This window comes from Callospermophilus lateralis, chromosome 1 (genome assembly GCF_048772815.1).
Source record: "Callospermophilus lateralis isolate mCalLat2 chromosome 1, mCalLat2.hap1, whole genome shotgun sequence".
Taxonomy (NCBI): domain Eukaryota; kingdom Metazoa; phylum Chordata; class Mammalia; order Rodentia; family Sciuridae; genus Callospermophilus; species Callospermophilus lateralis.
This window is the reverse complement of record NC_135305.1, coordinates 120,761,022-120,785,273: the sequence shown is the minus strand read 5'-3', so window position 1 is coordinate 120,785,273 and position 24,252 is coordinate 120,761,022.

Genomic DNA, 24,252 nt, shown 5'->3' with positions numbered 1-24,252 from the left:
TGTCACCTGCTTAGAGTCACAAAGTCAGATAGTGTGGCCTGAGGATTGGACTTCAGGCTGGCTCTGAGGCCCCACTGTCTCCTTGCAAGCCAAGAATGGGAGCAGAAGTGCTTTGTGAACCAAAAGTCACAGGACCAATGTGAGGGGTGTTAAGAATCAGTCTTATTGACACTTTCCTCCCGGTGGCCTGCTCTTTCTTTCTGACTCAGAGTGGCCAGGGAAGTTGGTCAGAAGGCACTGGGAGGCCTCTCTTCCAGCTGGCCATCATCCTTCCTTGGTTTCTTCCTGGTCACCAACAGTCAGAGCCCCATGACCAGAGTTGCCTTATCTCTGGTCTCAAGGGTAACAGGCCTGAACTCCTAGAAGCCTAGCTTCAGATAGGTAGTGATGATTGCAGTTCCCTGATAAAGCCCCTGCAGCACGGGACCAATTAGGCGGAAGGTCTCCTCACACCCACTCCTTCACTTCACTCCACAACCCTGGCTCTTTAAGCTCCTTTCTTTCCTTAGAAGGATGGGTACATTGTGGGCCCAGGCCACTGGAGCTAACAGGACCCAATCCCCACTAACTAGTCCCCATCCCAGGCATCCCCTGGCATCTACTACCTCCTCAAAGTCATTCTGGACCTCCCTGGTCCTGGTACCCTTCCTTGGCTTCCCCTCTTACAGCACTTCAAATTAGCCCTTTTGGGAAATAAATAGAAGACTGGAAGTTTGTATTCTGCTAGTTTAACCAGGCTCTCTGGAATGGTGAGCTACCAATGATTTTGGCTCCTGTACTTGTGTGTACTGTGCCTGTGCACATACATACACATCTCACCTTTCCCACATAACTTACTTTTATAATCCAGTCACAGTATCATGCACCTATATTTCCAGCTACTCAGGAGGCTGAAGCAAGAGGATCAGTTCCATTGAGACCACATAGTGAGACCTCATCTCAAACAACAACAACAAAACTTCTATAATTAGAAAAGAAACTGGGCTTCAGTTATTCAGGAGGCTAAGGCAGGAGAGTTGCAAGTTCAAGGTCAGCTTAGGCAACTTAGACACCCAGTCTCAAAATAATATAAAAATGGCTGAGGCTGTAGCTCAGTGGTAGAGTGCTTGCTTAGTATGTGCAAGGCTTTCAGTTCAATCCCCCGCAAACACAACACACACACACACACACACACACACACACACACACACAAAGAATTCCAAATAGATGCTAGCATTTAGCTTATCACTAATGTGTTGATTGTGATTGTCCAAGTGGTGATCTCATACCTGCTTACCCATTGACATGGAGCCACAGTTCCATGCCACTGGGGTGCGACCCTTGGCCTCAGCCCCATTTGCTCCTGCTCTGGAGAATACTTACTATGAATCATCTGAGGTGTGTCCCCAGGGTCCGCTTACCAATTCTATCTCATCCTTGCCTGCCCACAAGTCTTGGAACCCTGGTCCTTTGGCTCTTGGCTGACTGCTGTGGGTCACTGCTAAGCTGCCTAACTTGCTAGACTGTAAGTTCTTTAAGAGCAGGAAAGGCATCCCATACCCCTCTATCTCCCAGCCCCTGGCATGGTGCCAGCACACAGCAGGGCAAGTGCTCAGGGGGAAGCCAAGAGTAGAAACCTGAAGATTCATGAATATGGTAATAATGATATGATAACAGGCACTGCTTACTGAACACTGATGCTGAGCATCCATCTGACCACCTCTTCACCTGGATTATGTCACGTGACCTGCACCCCCTGCCCCTGGAAACCCAGAGACGGAGGTGCCATTAAGCGCATCTTATGGAGAAAAGGCCTCTGTGAAAAGATGGCCTGGATCTCAGATGCTGCCACCTCTTCCTGCCTCAGTTTCCTCCTCTGACCAGGAGCCTGACACCTGCACTTCTTCTCTGCTCCCTCCAGGTGGTTGCAAAGATCAAACAAGACTATGAACATGTTGTTCATTGCAAATAACTGTATCAAGCACGCGGTGAGGTGGAATACATGCTTATTGAAGGCCCCAGGCAAGCCTAGAAACCTGGAGAGGAAGGGGCCTTTTAACATTGTATTTCCTACTTGCTGAGGATAATAGTGAAGGAAAGAGGACAACAGTAGCTCTAGTTTCCTATGGAAGATGGAAGGACTCAAGCCACCGGCAGGTCTGCACTGGCCCACACCCGCTGCCTCCTCCACTCGACTCCTTGCCTCCTCTTCTGTCAGCTCCAGTTATGCCAGTGTCTTTCCATCCCAGTTAGAGCCAAGCTCCTGCTCTGCCTTGAAAAGATCTTCAGCTCTTTGCTCCCTGATTCCTGGCAAGCTCTAAGGGGTAAACTTCCCATCTCCTACCTGCTCAGTGCCTTTAGAGGTGACTAAGCACCAACCCTCCTTGGTGACACACATCTTCACTCTAGTGAAACAATTAACCACATAATTGTGTCGTTGAGATCTGCCTCTCCTGACAGTTCAGAGGCTCCCTGGGGGTAGGAAAGGTTCATTCTGCTCCTGCTGTGTCCTAAGGCCACTGAGAGCACACTAGTGGCACACTGAATGAAGAAGGGAGGAAATGGACATTTCATTCAGCCCCGCTTCCTCACCAACATGCAGCCCACCTATGCTATGGGTCTTTTTGGGTCCAGCAGAGGATGCTGCTTGCACCAGAAAATTTTGCAGCATGTGACCTGTGGGCTCTGGAACAAGATGGAGCCCAAATCCCAGCTCTTCCACTTTTCAGCTGTGTGATGTTGATGAAGTTACTCAACCTTTCTGTCTATGTGTAGATTGATCTATTAGTGATTATAATAGCACCTACTTCATTGGAGGAAGTAGGATTACATAAATTAAATATTACAATGAGAATGACTGTAATTATTATTATTGCTGGTAATGACTCAAAGGGTTCCTCCTCCCAATTAATATCTTTGTCCTTCAACAGCAGGAGCCAAGGTCTGGATGACAGAATTGGAAAGGCCTGGGAGGGGAGCCAGCAGCCTGAGACTCCAACTCAGCAGGCCCTGGCCGTGTGACCTGGAGGGAGTCACTCCATCTTGCCTGTTAACCAGATGACTAACACTAGCAGCAATCATACTTCCTAACTTGTTACCTCACAGGGGTGTGGGAGAAGATCAAACAGAGAAATGAATGAGAATTGTTCTTTCCACAAATATTTGTTGAACACCTACTGTGTTCCGGGGCTTGGAGAGGACCAAACAGAGAACAAGATGGCACAAGCCCTCTTCCTGGGAATGCTGATAAAAATTAAGCCAGAAATTAGGGGATTAGTACCAAGCATGCAAATACCCCGAAGCCTCACTGCGCTCCAGGAGGGGAATATGTGGTGGTTGAGGCACGTCTGCACATTCTAGCCACACGACTAACAGTCCATCCTTACTCTGCCTCCTTCTAGTCATGTGACCTGGGCATCTCCTTTGCTCTCAATACCTCTGAGTCTTTATTTATGAGATGGACTTGGGCATAAAAAGAAGTGGGCATAAAAATACCTTCCTCATGGCGCTGGTGTAAGGATTAAGTGAGTTCATGCGTGTAAAGGGCTTAGCACCAGGCCAGACATGTCTAAGACATCACTCCATGGTGGTTATTGTTAATACCTTGCTGTGAACTTCACATGACCTTGCTGCCTGGCACCCACAGATGGAGACGTGACATTGTCCTTCAAAGAGATAGAGATGAGGAATATGGCTGGCACATGGGACCATGTTCCTTTCCTACCTTGGGGTTTATTTTTGCCCACACTTATATGATCATATAGGAACATTTAAATGCTTGAAAAGAAGTCAGGTGTGGTAGCACATACCTGTAATTCCAGTGACTTTGGAGTCTGAGGCACAAGGATCTCAAGCTTGAGGCCAGCCTCAACAACTCAGGGAAGCCTTCAGCAACTTAGTGAGACCCTGTTTCAAAATTGAAAAAAAAAAAAAAAGATGGGGGATATAGCTCAGTGGTAGAGCGCCCCTGGTTCCATGCCCAGTACAGCAATAAATAAACAAATAAATAAATAAATAAATAAATTTTTTCTTTTTTTTAATGTGCTGGAATCAAACCCTAGCCTCACTCCTGCTAAACTCTACCATTGAGCTATAGCTCCTTAAGGTGGGATTTTTGAGGACATCTATTTTTATGTTTTACCTTTTACTTTTATATATTGTTTGAACAGTGATGAATTTTTGTTTGCTTTTCTTTATCATTTCTATATTTTAATATATTTAACATGAATTTTCCACTGTAGTCACTTTTCAGTTCTACATCAAGGCTGTCCATCTATCTCCAGAAACTTTTCCTCTACCACAACTGAAACTCTACATCCATTAAGCACTAACTTCCCACTCCCAACTCCCCCTGCCCAAATGCCTGGTAACCTCTATTCAACTTTCTGTCTTGGTGATTTTGATGACTCTGGCATGGCATAGTATGTGTCCCTTTGTACCTGGCTAATTTCACTCATCATGGTGCCCTCAAGTTTACTCATGTGCAGGGTGTGCCATAATTTTATTCCTTTTCAAAGCCAAATAATATTCAATAGATAACTTTTGCAAATAAAGATTGGGCAAAGACAATCAGCGGAATGGCTGCTTGAATGATGGGAGAAGGCAGAGTGGAGGGACGCCAGAATCTGCCCCTGTGGCTGCAGCTTTGTGGATTTCTGAAGGAAGCAGCAGGTCAGCAGGGTGAGAACGTAGGGTAGGTGTCAGTGAACCAGCCCTGGGTCTCCTCTATCACAAGAGGGAGGAGTCAGACCTCCCACCAGGGCTCTGGTCCCACTGTCCCAGGGACAGTGGACAATGAAGAAACTCAGCAGAGGGCTGTGACTCACAGGCTGCTGAGACTGAGCAGGGCCCCCACACTTGGCCCTGTGGCCCCAGCCATTCAACCTGGGCAGTTCCCGCTCCTCTCTGATACCAGCCCTGCTCTCCAGGCTCTGGGGTGACCCAATTGGCTCAGTGAGTAAGGAAGGCTGACAATCCCTCCTTTCATAAACCTCCACTGCTGACTAATGCCTCCTGGTCACACTGGTCCTTCCACCTTCCACCCCAAAACCAGTTCTTGCCCCAAGCCAGCCCCTGGGGGTTTTGAGGGAGGCCTCTTTACCCACACTTCCGGTGCTGCCCTCGTACCCTGCCCCCATCAACTCTGCCCTCTGGCAGCACTAAGGAGCCTTCTCTCCTTCTGGTCCTTTCCTCTTATTCACTCTAGTCCCTTGGCCTCACCCTTCTGGGCCTTGATGTCAGGCCTCCAGTCATTTCCATGATAATGAAACCTCTGCCAAGGGGCTCCCCCATTACTTCTTCCCAGCCTTTCCCTTAGGAAGGAATAACTACCCACCCAAGCTAGAGTTACCCAAGAGATGAATCCAGAGAGGGGATTTCGGGGACTTGAACAGGCTAGTGAGGAAACTATTTCTGAGCATATGAAGACATATTGAAATACTTCCAGCTCCTTCAAGGCATGTGGAGAGGCCCTGTGGAAAGACGTGAGTTCCAGAGTCATATCTGTGTTAGAATTTGACTATGCCACTCACTAGCTGGGTAACCATGTCCAGATAACTTAACCCTCTGAGCTTCAATTTCTACATCTATTAGAAAAAAAGATGAAGGGGTGGTGGAGGGACCATAATCCCTTCCAGAATGGATATGAAGCACCTTCCATACAGAGTGCCCACCAACCTGGGTGGAAGGTGACTGTCCAACAGAGGGGCTCAGGAAAGAGGGTTGGCATGCCTGGGGGAGGCCTTGCCAAGGACAGCATGACTGGTCAGGGACTGGTCTCTCTGACTCCTGGTTCTCACGGGGGCTGTGATTCTGCAGCTGAGAACTGGCCTGTTGTTCTCAGGGTTGACAGGAAGGTGAATGACATTCTTCGAAGACACCTTGTGAATGCAGATGGCTGTGTCCCTGGAGGGGAGCTGGGGGCATGGATAGAACAAAACATCAAGTGACAAGAGAAACTATCTCTCTTCCCTTTTTTGTGGGTCAGTGAGAGAAGGGCAAGAGAGAGGGCCTTGGCCAGCTCCTTTCATTAATGAGGCCTAATTGAGGTGAACCTGGAGATAACTTGGTGTGTTCTGAGAGGCAGCTTGGAAAAGCAGGAAAAGTTCCAGCCTGGGAGGCAAGAGCCATAATCCAGTCTCACTAGCTGTGTGGCCGTAGCTGAGTCACCACCTCTGAGCCACCCATTTGTCCCTTATCTACAAAGGAATGAGGTGAGATGTAAGGACTTCAGAGGCCCTTCCCAGCTCTGAGATTCTGTAACTTGGTTGCCATCTCTTTAAACATGAAAAGCAGAGATGCTGAGCTAAAACAGATGTGGTGGATAAAGCCAAGATAATCAACCCAGTGGTTTCTCTCTCCAGTGCCCTGCGTCAGCAAGGCCTTGGGTGATTTCTGGCATTTGCTCATTTTGATAGGTAATCAAGGCAACATCTGGGGCCTGAGCTTCCGGAAGACAGATGGTTCAACAGTCTCTACCCTCAGCCCTTCCTCCTTTCTGCATGGCACGATGTGATGTGAACCTCCAGAATCCATTGGGTCCAAGCTGGCTCCTAGCACTGAGTGTTTCCTAAGTGTGGTTTTTGCTGAGACAGCACCCCACCCCCAGCCACGACCTCATGACCTTCTATAGTCAGCCAGAGTCTGGGGTGCTCATTCTCTAAATAAATATTTATTTTGTGTCTCCCCAGTGCTTGGCTCTGGGGCACTGTTGTAAAGAGAAATCCCATGAGGCAAGGATCAGTACAGGAGAGGACCACGCTCCTTCTCCCCAAGGGGCTCACAATCCAGAGGAGGAGATGAGAAGTTGGCCAGTGGGTGGGGAAGGGTTGGATGGCTGGGAGGCACAGATCCTCGGAAGGTAGGAAGAAGAGGGAACTGGGTAGGGAAATGACACCTGCTAAGGCAGGAGGCAGGGAAACACTGTATGTTCAGTGGGTGGAAAGGTGACACATTTGGGAAGTACATAAATCTGAGGGTTTGATTTCATTCTAAAGGAGCCCCCTCCCCTAATTGCCAGCAAAGACCTGATGTGTTCCCTCATCAAACTGATCATGTGTAATTACATGTTCACTTGTCTGAGCTCTTCTCTAGAAAGGAAGCTTCATGAGGAGGAACTACCACCATGCTATATTGACCACTCTGACCAGTGCCCTGCACATAGAAGATGCTGGAAAAATCCATGTGGGGTGCCTAAATGCATTTGAGGAGTGACACAGTCAAAGTTGTGTTTCAAGATTACAGAGTTGCCAGGCTAAGTCAGAGCTGGCTATAAAAACCTGGGACATGTTTCCCTCTTGCTTCCTAATCAGTGGTTTCTCGCCCTCCACAGAGCCCAGGGTTGGAAGGATCTGAGCCTGGAATGCGGACATATGTGGGCGGGACGAGAAACTGTGCCTGCTGCTCTGAGAAAATAATCAGTCTTTGTCCTCGTCTTCACATGCACCTGTCACACCAAACTCGTGACAAACACTGTGGGATTCACCTTCCAAACCTTTCTGTGGATTCGCCTGGTTGGGGGGGCGGGTGTGCTGGGGAGAGCTGGCAGGAGTCCATGGAGCCACATTCCCAGCATTCCTACCTCCTGACAGCTCCTGGTACCATAACCACTGAGCCTGGGATGTCTGAAAGTTCCAGCTGATTCATCCATGGGCGAACAAGGGTGTGGGCAGAACCTCCTGGGGCTCTGTCTCTGTTGAGGTCCCCAATTCAAAGGGGAAAGTGGGACAGGGGTGATAGCCAGGAAGTGAACCATTTCTGCTTGAATGATGCTCAGATGTCATTTGAGATGCCAGGAATTGGTAACAGGTACATCATAGTGTTGCAAGTAGAAGCCTGAGCTCATACCTCAGGTCCTTAGATCAGGCTCCATCGTTATCATTTATTACCTTGCTAAAATTCTCTGGGTCCCAGAGGTCCTCCTGTGTAAGTGGCTCCTACACAGTAGCATCATGGCCAGGATGAAGCAAGAAAATGCAAATACTAAGCACATTCCCTGGCCACGGAGTTGCTTAGCAATGGTGACCTCTGTTGGGATGTCACCCTTTTGATGCAATGACATGAGACTCACTTCCGGGTGAGGAAGTGTGTGATATCATTCCTCACTTGGTCCCACAGGACCAAAAGGCTGCCAACTCTCATGGCAGGAATGTCCCTGTTTGGGGATTTGGGGTAGAATTTCTCTCTGAGTTTCTCCATCGGCCGGAGTTGGGCAGTGGCTGAGCCTCCTGTGCACAGAGGGCTGTGACCACATTCAGGGAACAGGACCAAAAAGAAAGGGCAGCAGTTTTTCTGGTGTTCACATCGGCCTCCAGATGGCTTATAACCAGATCCTTGCCAAGTTCTTCTCACCTCCCCCAAAACTCGTCTGATGCCAAAGTGTTTCTCAAAAGGGGGAAATAGTCCTTTCGTCACTGCTTCATCACTGGGTCACAAGAGCCCCCAACCTTCCAGCTGTTTTCCCAAGGGAATGTCCCAGAGGTTTTTCCCCAGCTCTATCTTGGGAGCTTCGGGGAGCCTGAAGTCCGGGAATGAGGAAAGGACGCAACATGACCCTGGGCCAGTTGCTGGTTCTGACTGTCCCCGGCTGTGAAAGGAGGAGGCTGGCTGAGGTCATGCAGATGGCAGTTTCTGGCATCCCACCGGGTCCTAATAGCATCCTGGCTCCCCTTGTGTGGGGGTGAAGTAGGGTCGGAGAGCAGAGCAGATTTACATTTGTCCTTCCTCAGCAGGAGGGCCCTAGAGTTGAGGCCAATGGTCCTGGATTCAAATGCTCACCCTATCCCCAGGTCCTCACCCCATCTTCTTGCTGGATCCATGACTTTAGGCAAGGCTCTCTAAGCTGTTGAAATGGGTGTAATAATTGCCACCTCCAGAGTTGTTTAAGGATTAAGTGATGCTTATGCAGAATTCAGCATGGTGTCAGGCACTCACAAAATTGTATTTTTATCTTATTCTTAACGGTATGGGCTTGTTCATTTTTGCTGAATGGCCTACCTACAGACAGAGAAACCGAGGCCCAGCAGCCTTGATGGGAAGAGAATTCAGGGCACGCTTCTGTGTTTCAGTTGCCACACCAGCTCCAGAAGGAAGTTGCAATAACTCGGGAAAAGTCCCATTGTCTGCTCCCCAGCCCCCTCAGGCGTCTCTCAGGGCTCCTGCCAAGAGCTGGCTTGGCAGCTTCTCTTTCATGCCTATTAGTAGAGTTCCAGATGTTTCAGGCAGCAGCCCCGGGAACTCTTTCAGGTTCTGTCTCTGGATCTCCTTCCCCATCCTCTTCCCTTTCCTCTGCCTTCCCCCAACTGGCCATTGAAGATTTATACATGAAAACCTACATCTTTCCCATCACTTTTGAAGTCACCCAAACATAACTCCTTTCTCAAAAGATCCCTGGGAATGTCTTGGCTGGTTAGATTTCACAAAGGGAGAGTTGGGACAGCCTGAATGCCTTAGAAAATATTCTTTGGAGCAGCAACAGCGTGAATCGCCCTTAGTATTTTGCACTCAGATTTCATCAGTTCCCATCCCAGTGTGCCTGGGGCCCTGGAAAAGAGCAATATGGGAAATTCTGATGATCCAAGGCAGCAAAATGGAACAAGTTCTTTGTTGAACACCTATTGTGGTTGGCCACTTCATCTATACCATCTTGGTCTTCCCAACCCCATGAAGTGGATGCTCTTAACCTCCTTTTGTAGATAAAAAATTGAGACTCAGAGATGTCATATAATAGGTCTAGGGTCACTGAGCTACTGTGAGGAGTATATCAGTCCAAACCAAGCCTGGCTTTCTCCATGACAGATGGCCGGCTGGAGCACTACTCTGTGGCCTGTGCCTGGCCTGGGGCTCTGGGCCTTTGCTAACCTGGGTGCCAGCACGGGAGTTCTGAACTGAAACCTGGCCCAATAAGATGTTATTATTGGTCTTACCTTGTCATGGAGGAGAGAGTCGAATTAGTTCTGGAAAAAGCATCAGAGAGAAGGGATGTGCAAGGGCTGGCAATATAGCTTAGTGATTAGAATACTTGCCTAGAATGTGTAAGACTTCAGCACTGCAAAAAAGAAAAAGTGTGTGTGTGTGTGTGTGTGTGTAAGACAGAGAGAGAGGAAGGATGAATGTGCATCCATTTGTAAGGGTATATGTTTGTATATGGATTTGTGTGTGCTGATGCACATGTGTGTGAGAGTGTATGTATGTGTGCATGCGTGAGGGCATTGTATTATGAGAGAATGTGTGCATATACATCTGTATTTAAACGTGTGTATGTGAAAGTGCATCTATGCATAAGGATGTGTGCTGGTGTGTGCACATTAGGTGTATAATGTTTGCAGATATAAGGGTGGATGTATTCATCTGGTGTATGTCATACTGGGTAAGGAGTGCATCCATATATGCGGAAGCAGGGAGAGGTGGAAAACAGGGATCTGGATAAATGGCTTCTTTGGATATTTGAGACCTCCTTGGTGGGGAGTACCAGTCATCTTCCTTCACCATAAGCAGATCTTTTAAAACATAAATTTATCTTTTCATAGACTGCAGGGTAGCATTCAAGGACATGGGCTTCGTTTCCCTGGAGGCCTAGCTGGCATTTACCTGGAGTTGAGGGTGAAGGTTTGTCTCATGCGCATGTCAGGTCAAGCTTCCTGGGCCAGTCATGCCCTGGGTCCATGGCTCCCTGTGCACCTTGGGAGTGGCTCTGCTGTACTCAGGGCAGATTAACTTTCCTGGCACCAACTCTGGTTTGGCTCATCAAGGAGGAACAGCCGCTGAAAGTGGAGGCCTCTCCCTTCCACCCCAGGGCCTTGTTCTGCTGAAAATACTTGATTTAGTGCTTTCTTGATTTGCTTTCCCTGGCTGGGTGTCCTTGGCAGAAGGGGAAACACCTATGGCTTGGGCTATTTTGTCTGCTGAGATTTGGGAGAGGGATTCGGTTTCTCCACTGAGATGGCTCTGGCCCCAGCAGCCATTGTGGGTCTGGGCTGTTTGTTTGTTGAGCATTTTTTACTCAGGGTGGGTGGAGTAAAGCTGAGAACACTGTAATTGGAAGCAGGAGAGTGGAATCTAAGACTTGGGCAGATAAAAATTCTCCTCTGAGGGTCCAATATGTGTGATGGTGTGAGGAAGTCTGCTATTTTGCGTGTGTCCTGCCAAAGAAAGCCCCATATTCGTTGAAGTTTATGTTTTAAAAAATCCATTTCACCTGCATACTTATGCCCCCCAGTCCCTTGCTTCATTTATAAATTGCCTCTCAAGGATTTCTTTTTAAATAGGATTTCTCAGATATTTAATATATTAATGGTATTGTGACTGTATAAGATGGGGTTCTGCATTGTTTTACAATTTTTTTTTTTTCTCTCAAGAATTTTAAAGACCATGGTGCCTTAATTCTGAAACACCTCAACCCACATGTCCAGTCAGCCTTCTTGGACTCTTTCAGGGCCCACTAAACTTCAGGCTTCCTGAGGGCAAGGCCTGAGTGTCTCATTTAAGTCTGGTATTGCCCCAACATCTGACTTGGGGCCTGCTGCCTGGCATATCATAGGCCTCAAACATTTTTGTCTGATGAGCAAAGTATGAGGTAACTCACTATTGTTGCAAGTACAAGGCCTTGGTAGATGGTTGTAATCCAAAGATCCTTTGGCTCTTTGAGCCAAAATTATATTGAGCCAAATTTTCTCCTGTGAATGCCACCCCTGGAACAATACTTATTAGGTATACCAGGAAATCCCTGTAACTCTGAGAAGGAAGGCATTACATTCTTATAAAGGCCTAGAGCCAAGTTGAATATAGTTTCCATAACTATTTCTCACACCTCGTGGCTTCAAGATTCTTCATTGTGTGGTCCCCTTCATCAGGACATAATAAATTTTCTCATTATACATCTTGAAATGTGGTTCCAAAATTCTAGATGTAGACTGGTCAGACAGGAACACTGGATGCTGTGGGATTGTTGTGTCCCCCCTAAGATATGTTGAGATCCTAACCTTCCACAGTACTGATGAATATGACCTTCTTTGGAAAAAGGTAGATGTAATCAAGTCAAAATGGGGTCACCGTGGATTAGGATGAGACCTAGATCCAAGGACTGATATTCTTATGAGGAAAGAGAGATTTGGGGGGGACTCAGGCACATGGGGGAAAAATGCATGCGAAGGCAGAGGTAGAGACTGCAGTGATGTATCTACAAGTTGAGAATCACCAACCATTAACAGAAATCACTGGAAGCCAGGAGAGGCATGGGACAGATTCTCCTTCTGGGGATCCAGAGGGAATCAATCCTGCTCAGTTTGGATTTCTGGCCTTCAGAACTGTGAGAGAATACATTTTTACTCTTTAAGCCACCCCTGGTTTGTGTTTTTTTGTAATAGCAGCCCTAGGACACCAATGTATTGGATAACCAGCATCTCTTGCTTGGACATCAACAAACAACATCATTTTTCCACAATCCTGTGGTAATACCCTTGAAAAATGTAAAGGAGTCAGCTAAAAACTACTGGAGTTAATACAAGGATTTAGAAAAATGGCTGAATACAAGATAAACACAGGATAAACAAGGTCAGGGCATTCATCTGCATACATATGCTACTAATGACCATAATCACAATATTTAAAATAGCATCCAAGGCTCAGCAACAAGCCTATATGGGTTTTTGATAGCATCACACAATGTTACCTGCAAATTTTAAGAATTTCAAATAAAATGGGTATTGTTAAATAGAAAAATTATGATTAGTATTTTCTTTAGCCTCAAATTAATTTGCTGATTTCTTGTGATTTTGATCAAAACCACAGTAGAATTCATTGTTTTAAAAAAATCATATACAACTGCACTTCCATGATTCTTATACATGTCATTTATGACATATTTATGTCCTGTTTTTTTTTTTTAATGTAGCAATTCTTATTCTTAGCTTTTAGGCTGTTTAAAGATTTTTTTTGGTCATTTTAACATTCCATTTGAAAAATTCAATATAAAAATTCCAAGTAGAAACTTGCTTCCAATACTAAATTCTTTACAATAAAAATTTAGCAAACAGACAAAAAAAGAGAGAAAAAGCACAGTTGTAAGAATATTATTATAAAATAATTATTAAAAAATCACATACAATGAATGTGAGAAAACGACAAAAACAGTTCTGAAAAAGAAGAGGAGTAGGTTTGGGAGGGGCTGATCCTACTAGATATTAAAAAATAGTAAAAAAAATACTATGAGTAATATATCCAAATAGATTCTACTGTCATGTATAACTAAAAAGAATAAAAAAATACTATGAGTATAATACAAAATAGCATCGCAAACTAACAAATGCTAGTTTCATATCTATTACTTTCATCCAGAAACACCCTGGAATGAGGTGGGATGGGTCTTGCTGAGAATCTGGGCCACTTGGGTGTTTATACAGACTGAAGAAAATTCCCTTGTTCACTATTTATAAGCTACAACATTCAGCATCATCCCCATCCAGAGGGGCCCTGGTTTAATAACCCTACCAACGAAATTTCTTTCCTGGTGGAAAGGAAGTCCCTGAGTCCCATATCTACAATGACAGGAAATGCTGTTCTGAGGGATGGGAGGATGGAGAAGTGGGGAAGAAAGATGCCGATCACCCCTGCCTTTCTTTGAATAGTTATGCCCGTTGCAGCCTTCTCCGAGAGGGTTTTGACAATCACCAGTTCAACTTTTCCTCGGTTCAGTCAATTGAATTTCCAGACCCACACTAGATTGGGGAAGCACTCTGAGTTCATAGACTTAATAGTCTCAATTTCACCATAAGTTTTCTGAGCACCTAAGATGTGCTAAGCTCTGTGCCAGGCCCCAAAGTTTCCTAAAGATTCATGACACTTGGTTATTTGTGACTTGTACAGATGGATTGCACTGCCTCCTTAGGATACTGAAACACAGACTCAATGAAGAAAGGTCCAGTCAAGTGGTCATGTGCCACTGAACAAGGGTTGATTTTTCTTATTACATTAGATAAGATCAGATGCGAATGATGGAATCCATTACAAATACAGTAATATTTATTGGGTATTAAGGATCAACTGAAACGCTGTTATACTTTGAGGGCATTTCAGGGGGCATTTCCTTGCCACAGAGGACAGATCCCAGGTGCCTGAAGTGTGGAGTGAAGCTAGGGATGGAACCAGCGAGATGAGAGGAACACTAGTGCCCGAGTAAGGGAAAGGATCTGGCACATGTAGCCCTGTTTTGTGGGCCAATAGAGAGAGGCTGCATTAGAGGACTGGCCTAGTTCAGTGGACAGGGACTCTGGGGTCATGTTAGAACAACCTGAGAAGCTTTAAAAATACTCTGTCCCCAGAGCCCAGTCCAACTCAATTAAATCAGAATCATGGAGGAAGACACCTGAGCACTCTGATGTTCCTGGGTTATAGAAAAAACTAGAAATGATTCAAAGTCTGAGAGCAGAGCACTGGCCACCTAATTCTTGCTAAATTGTACCTGAGTTGGTGCAAATGAAAATGCACACATATATGTACATGTGTATATTCACATGCACATGTATAAAACTCTGGTCAATATTGCAATTTTTAAACAAATAGGTCTTTAACACATATGCTATCAGGTACCATGATGAATCTTAGAAACGTGCAGACAATTATGATGGTAATTCAATCCTAGATTAATCCCTAGTTCTTATGAAAAATGTCCAACTTTTTTTCTTTCTTAAACACACACACACACACACACACACACACAACACAACACACACATTATTGATTTCTCTTCAGATACATAGGGAAAAAAGATTCTGGAGATACATACCAAATAAAACCTCATCCCACAAAGTCAGAGTCTCTGTCATTTCCCTCTTAATCATCTTATCTGGTTTCCTTTGACTAAAAGTGATTTTATCTATGAACTTCTTTCTCTTTGAGGATCTCCCTGAGCCAGTTTCTTGGCTGGGGCATCAGCAAGAGAGTGAGAGGGTTATACTTGTACCTTTGTAAGAGTTTGTCTACAGGGTACCAAGTGAGATGAGGAAGCCCACAAGTTTTTGTTCTGCATTAGACATCTTCTTGGCAATGCCTGTTAGTCTGACATTTTGACTTCAGAGTCCTAGCCTAATGCTCCAAACGAGAGTCAATCACCATGAGATATATCCCAAGTGTGTGTGTGTATGTGTGGGGTGGGGGGCGCGGTAAAGGCATCATGGGATTTCCCTGTATGTATGTAACAAGGAACCTTCCGTCCAGATCAGAATAAGAACTTGAAAACAGAAAATTCAACCTTTGCCCAGTGCGGTGGTGTATGCCTGTAATCGTGAGGCTGAAGCAGGAGGATGGCAGGTTCAAAACCAGCCTCAGCAAAAAGTGAGGCACTAAGCAACTCAGTGAGACCCTGTCTCTAAATAAAATACAAAATAGGGCTGGGGATGTGGCTCAGTGGTTAAGTATCCCACAGTTTAATCTCTGGTATCCCTCACCAAAACAAACAAATCCAACCTTTGTCATAAGATCCAACTTTGCCCTGTCCCTGGGTGGCCCTTACATCACCTAGAGTTGCCTTCAGGAGAAAGTCTGCCTAAAGCTTGGGTCTGAAAACCCCAAGCTGAGGAAGAAATGAGGCAGCTGCTGTGAGCTGCAGCTGCTCTTTTAGAAGTTGCTAGATGAGGAGTCAGACTAGGGATAACAAGGCAGGCCTCTGTAGGGATCTTCCAAGGAGGTAAGCGGGAAGAAAAGATTCCTAATTTACATTGAGAGTAAACTTCCTGTCTTATTAAACAATAAGGCATTCAAAGTCTGCCTGAGTAAAAGTCCCCTGATGCAATGAGAGGGTGAGCAATTTCATGTCAGGCTGTTGTTATGGGATTTATACATGTCCTAGCTAAAGCTTGAGGTGAAAATCAGAGCCAAAGACAATAGCCCTAAACCCTGCTTGCACAGAGACCTCATTCCAGTGGAGTTTCCTGAAGGGAGCGCAGCAGACTTTTCACAAACAAAGTGACTTCAAAGGCAGCCTTGCATCACTGTCCCGCCCCACCACCCCCACTTGACACTTCCCTTTAGCCCAGACTTGGCCCCTCTGATTCTTGGTTTACTTTATGAGATTCTCACACACATTGCAGTGCAATTATCTGAGTTCTCGGGCCAACAGGAAAGTAATTGTCACTGAGTACTTCCTTTGTCAAGTGCTGACCCTGGGTGCTGCAATGGTTGATAAGTGTGCAGGGCAACTGGGCACCCAGGGACATGACACCCTCCCACCCCCAACACACCCAGTGCTCTTCTACAGAATTCCCCAGGGAGGAGGAGGCCAGTGGATTGGGGAAATTTTCTTACATCACTTGACGTGCTTGCTTTCACTCACAAAATCCTGAGTCATGACTGAGACCGTGTTGCCTCTGGGCTCTGGCTGAAATCAGAGGTTATAGATTTGGAAACCTGACTCCACGGATTGACTCTTGTCCAATTCATCAGAGGAAATGTGTATTCATTTAGTCGCCCTTCTTCAGGCTAAAGTGCTTTCTAGCCGAGGGGATTACGTGAGGAAAGTGGCTCTCCAGTGGCTTAGTAAGTCGATGCCACACTAGTGAACAATATTTGACATTCGGTGAGTTTACAAAAGGGGCAGTCTCTCTGTTTGTTTGAACCAAGATTAAGTGAAAGGAAAAGTTTTTCTTTCCCATCCCAAGACAAATGGGAAACACATGTTTTCCCTTTTGACTTTGTAAGTACAAGGCTCTACACACTTCTCCCTGCCCCCCTCAGCTGTGCGTTTTCAAGAACTGCAGAATGTTCTCTCTCTTTGGTGGCCAAAGCCAATACAGTGTGAGCCTTTATATTTCCAGACAGTGGGGCTCATGGTGAGGGCCTAGATAATTTCAGGCCATCATGTGAGATGGGTCTTCCAATTTATGGGTAAATAGGATAAGATCTAGTGGCAGGAACACCAGGGACTGGGTTCAAGACAGACAGGCCTTTGCTGAAACTCACTTTCCTCCTCTGCAAAGTGAAACTGATCAAACCTTAAATGTGTGGATTAATTTCCAACTCTGGAAAGAATATTTATTCAGGTTGTTTTTTTCGGGTATGTGGGAGACATGCGTAGTTGAGGGCACCCTTGGCATGGGCTCCGGGCAGTGTGGGTTGGGAGAACTCCGTCAAGGATCCTGCCCTGCCATTGACTCACTGTGACCTTGAACAACTCACTTCCCTTCTTTATGAGCCCTTCTCCTTATCATAAGAGATGAGGTTTGACCATCTTGCCCCTGATATAGCAGTTCAGATATGTGACAAGCATAAATGAGGCTAGAGTGTAAAGTACTTTGAGTTCCTTGGAATGAAAGAATCATTTATCTTGGAAGATAAGTTTAAAAACAAAATACAAGCCCATAAACGTTTTTTTGATTATCTCAAAAATGAGAGAATATCAATATTCTTTACTCTTGGCTTTCCTTCAGTCACTACTGGTTCAGGGAATATAAGGACCAAATGACAAACATGGGACATAAAAATCAGAACAATTTTCTCCCTCCATTGGCCAAAGCAATGTTCCTAGCAGATTGCTTTGTGCATGTTTCTACTCTGCTCAGAAACCTTCAAGATTCCCCTTGCCTCCAGGATTCAATCCAAACAGACATTCAGTTCCCATTATGATCTGGCCTCAAACTGCATTATTTACTACCTTCTACCTAAAATACTATAATTCACTGGGCTCTCCACAAGGATGCTAGAATCACCCTTACAATGTCTCCTCACCAGTGGGAAGCCAGTCTTCATTTGGAGATAATGCCAAGGAGAAACTTCTGTAACTCAAAGAAATCTGGTCTTTTCCCAGGAACCCCACCCCTCTTCCCTTCACTGAAGCAGTATTTATTTCATCATAAATCCCAACCACCAATAAGTCCTGCTAAACTATCTCAATTCAACTTCATTCCTCTTCCTTAATGTTTGAAGACAGCCATTATGCCACCCTAGAGAAATCTCTTTTCCAGAATAAATAACCACTTTTAACAGATTCTCCTTGATTTTCATGCTCCTGCATCTCCTTGTTACTCCTACCCCCTTGACATGCTTCAAATTATCAGTATCTCTTAAAAATAAGGGACCTTCTGAACTAAATGCAGTATTCTAACTGTGGACTGGTTGGAGGCACTAGTATCTCCTTTGTTTCTATAGCAGTTAGAATAGGTAGGAGATCAGGTAAAATCAGGTAATAGCAATAATTCAATGGCTTAAAAAATATAGAATTTTTTTTTTCTCTTGCAAGAACTGTCCCAGGTGAGTGATCCAGGTTAGCAGGGATCCTGTTTGTTGCAGTCATTCTGCAATCCAAGCCCCTTCCAAGTGAGTTCTGCTTTTCCATGAAGTATTCTTGTCCAAGCTGGGTTGCTGCAAAGACCCAGATGCAGCCAGCTTCAAAAGGGAAGAGTGTGAAGAGAGGGTTTTCTCACCTCTGAAGGGCCAGCTCCTGACACAGAGAGCTTGTTAACATTCCACTTGTGAGAACTCTGGTCATAGTCCACTGCAAGGGAGGCTGTGACATGCAGTGCAGCCTAGCAGCCGTGTGACAGAACTCTATCATTGAGGAACACTGAAAGAATGGACACTGGTGGCCACAGTAGGAAGTCAGTCTTTCTGGTCTTTCAGTTTGAAGAGCACATCGGGCTCCTTCTTGTTTCAGGGCCAATGTACTTGTTGACCCTTGGCAAGTTCTGCCTCCGTGATTCTCCTTCCTCTTTGTATGACCTCAGTTTGAATGCTACTTCCTCTGAGAGTCCTGTCCTGACCACCTTGTGAAAAGTGGAGCCCTTATCCCTCTCTTTCACACCTTCATTTGTCCCTCCTGGCTCCTGTCACCATATTTTATGATTTTATGTGTTTGTTTCCTTCTTCTTGTGCCTGACTCTCTCCTTTACTAAGCTACAGGGCTATGTGAAGGCAAGAACTCATATCTCATTATTCAGTGTATTCATTGCCCCAACCAGTGCCTGAAACATGTTAGGAGCTAAATAAAGATTGGTTGAATTAAAGGCTATGAGAACAAGATTTATTTAACAAACATCATCTTTTTTTGCCAAGCACATCACACTGCTGGGTCATATAGTGGGCAATTAAAAGCCTTTGGTCTCTTTTCACATCAAGTGTTATGCATATAGATCTCTTCAAATGATTTTAAGAGCTTATCCCTTGGTGCGGTATTTTATATTTATACCTACTATTTGACATCTGCTTGTTTCTAGCTATCATTCTAGCCCAGAAAGATCTTTTAAAAATGCTTTTGACAGTCCAGAGGTCTTTTTTAAAATATTGTTTTATACTGATTATGTCATAAATTCATAGGGACTAGAGTCTAGCAGCTCAGGCTTTTTTCCATTTGTTCTCACAGTGTGTTCTCTGGATGTAGCAGGTGGGTGCTTCAGTTGAACCCAAGTGCCTTTTTGCTTCCTTCTCTCTTTGATCATTTTTGTTCATGTGTTTCTTAGAGTGCTTAATACACACATTAATCCTCTTGGCAGGAAACTTGCCCTTAACTTGTTTACAGCTATGCCAACAGCATGCTGGGTCATACTGTAGACTTCCAGTTTTGCCATGGTTGTGGGATGTTTTTTTTTGAAGAGCGTCCATTCCTTCCATGTCTATGATATCACTTTTTTTTTTTTTTGTAGATTCACATGCATGTGGCCTAATAAACAATTCCCTGTAGACTACCTGTCTTTCTTTGTTTCTCTTCCTCTCTTAATCCCACCCCTGCCTTTGCTTGCCTTGAACTCAAAATCCTCCTGCCTCAGTCTCTCCAATAGCTGGGATCACTGATCTGTGCTACCGTGCCTGGCTATACTCCCTATTTTCTAGAGGGCCTAGAGAACATACTTGAAAGAGGAGTACCTCTCCTCTTTCCCTTTGAGTTTATTATTTTGGTGAGTTACTGGAAGTTGGCAGTTCCTGCTAAAAGGAAGCAAGCAAGACTTTTTTTTTTTTTTTTTTTTTTTTTTTTTTTGGTACTAGGGATTGAATATAGGGATGCTTAACCACTGAGCAACATCCCTAGCCCCTTTACTTTATATTTTATTTAGAGAGAGGGTCTTGCCAAATTACTTAGGGCCTTGCTAAACTACTGAGGCTGGCTTTCAACTCACCATCCTCTTGCCTTATCCTCCTGAGCTTATGAGATTACAGGTATGTGCCACCATGCATAGCTCAAGATCATTTTTTGATATGTCAATGAGTATGTTTTATTGATTCTTTCCAGTTTTGTATCATCTGAAACTCTGATAGATGTATATGCTGTGTGTATCCTTATGTTATTGGTAAAAAGGAATGAAGAGGGAAAAAAGAAATGGGCCAAATGTAGAGCACTGTCAACATTGGGCTGTCCTTTATTCTACCATTGATACATCACCAACTCTTTGGGGATGGATGTTTACCATACTTTTGTCAAAAGAATATTGCAGCCCATGTCAGATGCCCTGCAGAAATATGATGCATAATAGAACACTAAGTTTTCCATTCTATTCCCCCTACAGACTGAGAGAAACTTTATATTAGAAAAGACCAAATTCCAGCCAAGAATTCCAGCCAGAATCCCCTCTACATCTTCTAATTTACCAGACTAGTAATTTTATGAAATAACAGGAAATGACTAGCTCTTGGTGAACTTGTGCTTGACTCTTAAGGGTTAGGATTCTCTAAGTGTTTACAAACCTTTAATTCATAATTTGTCCTGAAACTTTTCCAGATCTATCTGAAAATCCTGCTATACTGGTACATTTTCTGTCACAGAACCCTCCTCTATTCTTATACCTTTAAGCCAGTTGTATCTCTGCTTCTCCTAGTAGGAAATATTCTTCCTGCCTTACTCTTTTTTTTTTTTAAAGTATCCAAACTCTGACCTTCCCTTAAAATACTGCTCAATACTTACCTCCAGTATGAAGCTTTCCTGCACCATGCCAGACCTTTCTCTGCTCAGAAACCCTGTGGTATCCAGAATGCTGACAGCCCTCTGCAGGGCTCAGACCCTCCTTGTGTGGTGTCCATTTGGTGCCTTGCATGGAACCTTCCTCCAACAAGATTTGTGCATTGAGTTGGCCACTTAAAATCAGCATCCCAACATATGCTTAGGAACTAGTCCCTCATTAAACTCAAGCCAAAGCTGTGTTCAGGGCATAGTAGCACACACCAGTAATCTCAGCAATTTGGGAGACTGAGGCACAAGTACTGCAAGACCCAGGCCAGCCTCAGCAATTTAGGGAGATCCTAAGCAATTTAGTGAGACCCTGTCTCAAAATAAAAAATTTAAAAAATTACAAGGGGCCAGGGATATATATCTGTGGTTAAGCGCCCCTGGGTTCAATCCCCAGTATCCTCCTCCCTCTTCCCAAAAAAGAGAGGCAATCTGGTCTTCCATTGTTTTTAGACATTAAAAACATTTTGTTGTTGTTGTTGTTGGTTAAAAACAAAGGAATGCTTATAAAGTCCCAAGGTAGCTGCAAAACTATTGGATTTTTTTTTTTTTAACTGAGGGAAAACAATCCATTTGATGTAACATCCTGGGAAATCAAGATGGGCAGTGACAGATGATTTATCTAAACTACAATGTTTACTTCATAAATATTCTATTTATTTATTTATTTGGTTTTGTTTGTTTTTGGTGCTGGAGAATTGAATCCAAGGGTGTCCTACAACTGAGCTATATCTTCAAACCTTTTCATTTTGAAACATGTTCTCGATAAATTGCTGAGGCTGACCTTGAACTTAAAATCCTCCTGCCCCAGCTTCCTGGGTTTATAGGTATGTGCCACCACACCAGGACAAAGAGACAAAGCAAAATTCAGAGCTATAAGCAAAAATGTTTTCAGAAGTATTTACTCACCTTTCACAAGTATACAGTTGTCTCTTGGTATCCATGGAGAATTGGTTCCAGGATCCAGCCTGGATATCAAAATCTGTGATGTCTCAAGTTTCTTTTACAAAATGGTTTAGTATTTGCCTATAATTTAAACATATCCTCCCATATACTTTAAATCATCTCTGGATTACTTATAATACTTAATACAATGTAAATGCTGTGTAAATAGTTATTATACTGCATTGTTAAGGGAATAATGAAGAAAAAAGTTTGTATGTATTCAGTATACGTACAACCATCATGGACCTAATTACAATTTTCTATATGTAATTGGTTGAATCCAGATTATGGAACCCATGGCTACAGAAGGTTGACTATATGTAGATTTACAAATGACTTCATGTAGAACTTCTTTAGTTACCTTTGTAGATTTAAAACAATTTAATATCCATATAAGCCATCAGTGTAAAAAAGTGAAGGCCACTTGGCATTTAAATCTTCCTCATAGCATTAGTAACCGGCAGAGCTGCTGATAGCCTGTAGTCCATATTAAAAAGGGAAAAGTTAGCTCTATTAGATCATGGCGTCCAATTCCTCCTAATGCAAGTGCAAACTTTGTACCCTAGAAGCAGGTGAGGGGGTTTAGAAAGGATGGAATGTTCCACTGCCAGAGTCCCCCAGCCCTAGCACTATGCTCACAGAGGAGTCCCCACCTCTTCCCAGCCTTGGCTGCCTGCCTCCTTCAGAACTTTTCAGAGAGAAACTTTCCTTTCTATTGAAATGCTGATGACTCTACTTGCAAAATTCTGCTTGCTTTCTGAGCTTTAATAAATCCTGGATTAGTATGAAAACCACTCATGCACTGACTCTCCACATTTCCCGACGAGTTGTCTGGAGCTGACTTCTTCTTTGTGAGTAACTTCCCCAGAGTTTGGAAAATTGCCCAATGACAGGAACTTAGGACCACCAGATAAACTTCTCAGAGAGGAGCAAGCAAACTTATCCTTGTTGACCCCAAAAGCTGGCACTGACCTGTCTCCCTCTTTCCTCTCTTTCCTTTCTTGCTCAAAGCAATCCAGTACGTACCTTGTTTCCCCTGGGGACTCAGGCATGCTAGGCAGGTACTTGCCAACTGAGCTATACCCCCCAACCCTTATGTTACATTTTATGACCAAGAATGAAATTTGAGTTCCCACCTAGCACCTTGAATTTACAACATGTGGATTTTGGGGCGACTTTTAGCTTTGCTCTTTCTTAAGATTCCATTGTGATAGGACTTTCAGAGGTAGGGGCCAGCCTTTTTTCCAGTTACTTCCATTCGGTTCTTCACTGTCTTCAAACGTGTCCCTCTAGATTTCTAGGAAATTGTAGTATGACAACTCTCTAAAGGATCACACTGACATTTTCAGTCTTAACATTTTTGGCTGGCTGGTACTTCATTGTGCTCATAGCCACTTTCAAAATTTCCAAAATGTCCTTTCTGCCTCCACTTTGCCTTCCCTCTTTCCTTTTGCACTTCTTGCACACAGGGTGAATCTGCATGAGCCAAGGGCCTCAGCCTTATTATATTAAGGCTGCTGTCACCTGCTTAGCAAGTGTTAAGCTGAGGTGTGAGCAGGAGCACATGGGTACTTCATTATAGCATTGTGAGGTGGTACCGTGGCAGTTAATTGCAGAGATAACCATTCTGGGGCAACTGAAGTCAATACAATTAAAGGAATTAAAGTATTTGGGTGAATAGAATGTTTAGCAACTGACTGGTTTGTAAATGCATTTTCTCAATCTACAAAATGATAAATGAAATCTGCCTCAAGTACAATTTTTTTTTAAATTGTAGCAAAATACAGGTAGCATATATAATTTACCATTTTAAGTGTATGATAGTAAATATATTCCTAGCATGTGCAACCTCGACCACCACCACCCATCTCTGGGATTGTTTTCATCTTGTAAAACTAAAACTCTGTACCCATAAAACACTGACTCCCTGTTTCCTTTCTCCCCAGCTTCTGGCAGCCACCATTCATTCTATTTCCTGTCTCTGAATTTGTCTATACTATTTGTCCTTTTATGTAGGATTTATTTTATTTAGCATAATGTCCTCAAGGTTCATCAATATTATAGCATGTGTCAGAATTTATTTCTTGAAATTAAGATTGGCCAGTGCAGTCATGCTGGTCGGTAATCCCAGAGATATCCAGAGGCTGAGGCAGAAAGATCATGAGTTCAAATCAGCCTCACCAATTTAGCGAGACAGTGTCTTAAAATAAAATATAAAAAGGGCCGGATATGTGGCTCATTGGTTTAGCACCCCCTGATTATTTTTTATTAGTATAATAATAATAATAATAATAATAACAACAACAACAACAACACAACTGAAATTAAGACTGATGATATTTCATCCTTTGGTTAGATCACATTTTATTTGTTTATTCAATGTAGGTCAATTCTTATTTATTTTTTTA